The sequence below is a fragment of the Nematolebias whitei genome, chromosome 2 (genome assembly GCF_014905685.2).
Source record: "Nematolebias whitei isolate Nwh7 chromosome 2, NemWhi1, whole genome shotgun sequence".
NCBI classification, from domain to species: Eukaryota; Metazoa; Chordata; class Actinopteri; order Cyprinodontiformes; family Rivulidae; genus Nematolebias; species Nematolebias whitei.
Window position 1 is genome coordinate 55,154,210 of NC_056499.1, and position 5,826 is coordinate 55,160,035.

Sequence of the window (5,826 nt, forward strand, 5' to 3'; positions counted from 1 at the left end):
GCACATCTGCTCACAGACTCATGTTCATGTTTGTGCTGATGTTCAATGTTTTATGTTATGAGTGCTTAGTGTATATTTAGTTGATGTTTTTCTTAGTTCATATCTTAGATGTTATTACTGTTTTTCTTATACATTTTATTGTTGGATGTAACTGGGACCCTGTGTACATAATTTCGCTCCACCACATGTACCACATGAGGTGCGAATGACAATAAAGAAACTCTGACTCTGACTCTGACTCTGAAAGCCAGAACAGTACGCATAACACGATCTGCTGCTCAGCCACAACCAAACCCCACACAGTTTGAGAGCCACGTAGTGGGAGCAGGAAGAGGAAACCAAGTGCCAGAACAGGCATTGCTGCCTCCTTTTATACTCCGCCCACTTATCTAACAGGAAGTGACATTTCCCTAGCTGGGTACATTTCTATACGGCTACATTCTACCCCACCTTCTTGCATCGTCGACCCGACGATGGACGAGTCAAAATTCAAACTAATATTATCAATTCCAAGGTCTAAACAAAGCTGAAACCTCAGCAACCCCTGAAGGGAGACCAACAACTTTAACATTCAATATGCCCACAACTGTATGGGGGTATAGCACCATCTCAGTCGATCCGACACTAATGACGAGCATGTCGGCTGTACCCCTGATTACAGCAACCTAAATGGAAAATGGACTGTACTTATATAGCGCCTTTCCATCTTATTTCAAGATACTCAAAGTGCTTTACACTATAATCTGTGCCTCATTTACCAATTCATGCAGCACTTTACTAGATCTCTACAAAGCTAATTGAACAAATCATTCTAAAGAGACTAATCAGTGCTTTAGATCACATTCATACACTGATGGGACACACATCAGAGGCTATGAGGGGTTCAGTGTCTTGCCCAGGGACACTTCGACATGTGACTGCTGGTGGATTCGAACCTCCAACTCTCGCATTGAAGGACGACTGCTCTAACCACTCAGCCACAGCCGCCCTAGAGTCCAAAGGTCCAAACAGAGCAGTAGAACTCAGTAGTACTCAGAACACTTGGCAGCCACAATTTTCATGATGCCACAACTTTAATTAGTGTTGCAGGAAACTATCGAACACTTGCTCAACAAACTGATCTCTTAACAGAGTCCCAGCATTTGACATCTCAGCAGGTTCATGCTGCTTCACTCTTTCCATAAGACCCATCAATGTGTGGGAGAGCTCCTGAAGACTCTCTCTCCCTCTGGCTGTCCTCCGGAAAAGAATGCCTCCTGAAGAGCAACATACAACAACAATAGAATTCCTATAAAATCTCAAGTATCTCTGTTTCTGCACTAGAGCAATACTTTATTTCATACCTGGCCTCCCAGGCTCTCATCCACACTTACTTCATCCACTCACTCAACCCTATGCCCATCCTTCCTCTAAAGATGGACACTTCCTATCTCTAGGCACAAAAATTAATCTCTCTGATACAGGGAGACTGGGTGTGGAAGGGGCATCAGGTAATGATAAAGAAGTGGATGGCAGAGCACTTGGACCGGCCTGTCCTTGTCGCAGCTGTTCATTGTCAGCCTTTAAAAACTTGCCACTAACTCTGAGTTCCTTTATTTCTTCCTCCATAATTGCCACAAGCTTACTCTGCTACCTGTGATTACTACAGTGCAGAAAGCACCCTGAGACTAAAACTTTAACCACCTCACCAAACACTTGTGAAGATCTGCATGGAACCACTGCTGCTCTGTCTCCGGGCAGTCTAATATGCACACAAATAACAGTTAACACCAGAAAAATATACAAATATAACAAAGCCAAAATAATATCCGTCTCAGATGTTCACAAAAGTACCTACCAACAACGCCAAAAATGTGGTGGTACCAAGTGGTTTTCATTAAAATTATGCGATTTACAAGGCACACCGGTTCATAGGTCTTACGAAAATACTTGTGACATCTGAGACAGGCTTGCAGATTTAGAAAAGTTTCTTCATTTACATTTTATAAATACTCTTTTTAAAAGTTGTAGTCCAGAACCAGGTGTGTGGCTAATTACCCACGCCACTGACTTGAGTGCTCAGGGACCGTGCCCCAAACAATTTGTGGTGGAGAAGTCCAGTGAAGCAGCCACAGGCATCTGATGACAATTAAGTGCAACAATCTGGAGAGCCCAAACAGCAGTGGTCCTTCACAGAGCCAGAACACTGGTAATCTTCCACAGGGACAACGGTTGTAACCTCAGTGGAGACAAAACAGTGATCTTCCATAGAGACAAAACAGTGATTTTCCGTAGAGACAAAGCAGCAGTGATCCCAACTTCAGCCAAGGACCTGCTGACACAGACACATGCAGACATGCACAGACCCAGGAGGAGGAGGAGGAGGACAGCAGCAAGCTTGGCCTTCATCCCATGAAAGCCAGAACAGCATGCATAACACGATCTGCTGCTCAGCCACAACCAAACCCCATACGGTTTGAGAGCCACGTAATGGGAGCAGGAAGAGGAAATCAAGTGCCAGAACAGGCATTGCTGCCTCCTTTTATACTCCACCCACTGATCTAACAGGAAGTGATATTTCCTTAACTGGGTACATTTCTATACTGCTACACTTTTAAAAGGGAGTTTTTTCTTTCCACTGTTGCCACTGTGCTTGCTCAGGATGGGAGACTGCAACAAAGCCAAGATTCAACTTGTCTGCTGGATTCCTTAGATAGAGATCTTTACTTTAAAAAAAAAATTAAATAAAAAAAAATTGGCTTTTATGTATGTAAATGTTCCTGTAAAGTACCCTGAGACAACTTTGTTGTGATTTGGCGTTATATAAATAAACTGAATTGAATTGAAAAAACAACACTTGTCAGACATTATTGTGTCCAATCATAATAATCCATGTGTCATTTTTTAAACTATTGACTCTGTCCTGAAGGCCCCACAACCTGTTTATCTGGAAAACTCTACTGAACTCTGTAATGACTTCCTGCAGTTTTTTATAAATAAGATTGTTACCACAAGGGCCCTTATTTCAGCCCCTGCTTTTGACCCCTCCTGCTTGGTCCCCTGCCTGGCTGTGTTCGATAGATTTGAACCAGTGACTCTGACCCTTTTAGAGGATGTGGTCAGTCATATTAAGCTATCAAGTTCCCCTCATGACCTTGCCCCCCCTCGTCTTTTAAAAGAGGTGTTTTCCAGCATCAGGCAGTTGATCCTTGCTGTTATCAATAGCAGTCTGTCCTCAGGTGTTGTCCAAATAGGTTTTAAACATGCTGTGGTGCAGCCCCTGCTTAAAAAGTCTAGACCAAACTGTCTTGGCTAATTTTAGGCCCATCTTCAAACTGCCTTTTATTTCAAAAATTTTAGAAAAAAATGTATATTCACAGGTTAAATGTTTTCTGGATAAGCACAATATCCTGGAGGCTTTTCAGTCTGGCTTCAAAACTCGCCACATCACAGAATCAGCTCTAGTCAGAGTTTTTAATGATATTCTTATGGCCAAGGATTCTGGTGAACATGTGGTTCTTGTCCTGCTCGACCTAACCGCTGCCTTTGATACCGTGGACCATAACATTTTAATATCACGCTTACAGCACCAAGTGGGTATTTGTGGTACTGCACTGAGCTGGTTTAGGTCCTTTCTGGCAGACAGAAGAACCATGTCAGTCGACATAGTTGGTTCTGAATCCTCCACTGCTCCTCTGTGTTTTGGGGTTCCACAGGGATCACAAGCTTTTAGGTCCCCTGCTTTTCTCCCTTTACCTGCTTCCATTGGGATCAATCCTTAGAAAGCATGGGATCTTTTTTCACTGTTATGCTGATGATAGTCAGATCTATAAGTCACTAAAAAAGAAAGATGCCCCCTCAATCAGGCAACTTCTGTTGTGCCTTGAAGACATCAAAGCCTGGATGCCTTTAAACTTCTTAAATTTTAATGAAAAGAAAACAGAAGTGATGGTGTTTGGTCCTAGTGGCTCTTATGAACCTTGCCCTGTTGATCTGGGTTGTCTGGCACCACATGTAAAGAAAACAGTTTCTAATTTGGGTTTTAAAATGGACAGTGATTTTAAATTAGATTCCCAGATTGGAGCGGTGATCAAGACCAGTTTTTATCACCTCAGACAGCTGGCTAAGGTAAAGCTCATCCTCACACAGCAGCAGCTGGAAACAGTAAGAGCTCGTAAATTTCCTGATGCATGCTCAATAATCCAGGTAGAAAAATCCAAAAAAGTTCAATCTGGTCCTCTGGACATTCAAAAAAACAAAAAACAAAACAAAGCAAAAAAATCTAGAAACGTTTCGTCTCTCATCCAAGAGACTTCCTCAGTCTGAGGTGCTGTTTTCAGCTCAGTCTCTTAAATAGCACCATCTCAGAGTGGATCGACCAGTTTGCTGCTGACAACCAAAACCAGCTGATCACATGCTCAAGAAGGACCATCAGCCTAACAATGGGTCATTAGCACACTGATGGCTCTTTACTACTCACAGAGGGCTGAGTGATACTAGCAATCACAGCATTGTAAGAGGGGGACAGTTGAACCCGGAGGCCTCCACCCCTGTTTAATGATGGACAATTTCTTTTCACAAAGATGGCCTCCTTTACTCCTCTCTCAAACCATCGTTCCTCTCTGTCCAGGATGTGAACATCTTCATCCTTGAAAGAGTGACTGCTGGCCTGGAGATCCGCAGAATCCTGGCCTGATGATGTTGATCTTCTGTGCTGGGCCATCCTTTTGGCCAGTGGCTGTTTAGTTTCCCCGATGTAAGACTGATCTAACCATTCAGCCACAGCCACCCATTTGTGTTAGCAGCCTCCTGGATTATGTCGGGCAGCTCAGAGAGGAGAGCGCAGATTGCTGGGAGCGGTGTGGTCAACGACGTGGGAAGACCCAAGGTGGCTGAGCATTCGCTCAGCCGCTCTTCTTCCTTCACTACACTCTCCAGGAGGGAAGGGGCAGTGAGGCTGTTGCCAACATTGCCTTTCATGGAGGAATCATTCAATTCACTGTGCGACTCTGCGTCAAAGAAAGGCGGTGGCGTCAACCTGCTTGTAGCATCCCGCCACAGAAAAACACTCAGTGGAGCTGCTGCCCGCATCACCTTTTTTGAGGGAATCATCCGATTCACCACGAGGAAAACACGTTAGAAAAGGCGATGGCGTCGTCCAGCGAGTAGCGGCCTGCCACGAAAAAACACTCAGCGGAGATGCTTCCAACATCGCCTTTTTCAAGGGAATCATCCAATTCACCACGAGGAAAACACATTAGAAAGGCGATGGCGTCATCCAGTGGGTAGCGGCCTGCCATGGAAAAACATTCCTTGGCACTTACCTTGAACAAGGCTGCTTGTCTCTGCTTCTCCTCAGGGAGGAAGAGCTCACAGGGTTGGCGGGAGGTCGGCGTGGCGGAGACCCAGGCATCCTTCGCAAAGCTGGACATCTTTTCCTTCTTCGTTCTTCTGACAGTGCTAGCTAGCTGGCTGAAGAAAAAATGGGAGCCGATTGCCTGGTCTCACCGTAATTTATACAGACCGGGGGTGGGGCCCACACAACCGGTGGATGCAAACTAAAGTTTTCAGTGCTGCGCTGTGCGTTAAGGGATAAACCCACTAGCGATAGCCTTAAAGTCATGTCAAGTCAAGTCAGATTTATTTATAGAGCACATTTAAAACAGAAACTGTTACCAAACTCCTTAACAAAAATATCACAACATCAAATAAAAAGTAGCAAGATATATTTATAGCACATAGAATAAAAATATAAAACCGAAAACATAATTAGAAACAATGAAATACTAAATCAGATCATGTTATGTCAAAAGTCAAGGAAATAATAACAAAATGCATAAACTCAGT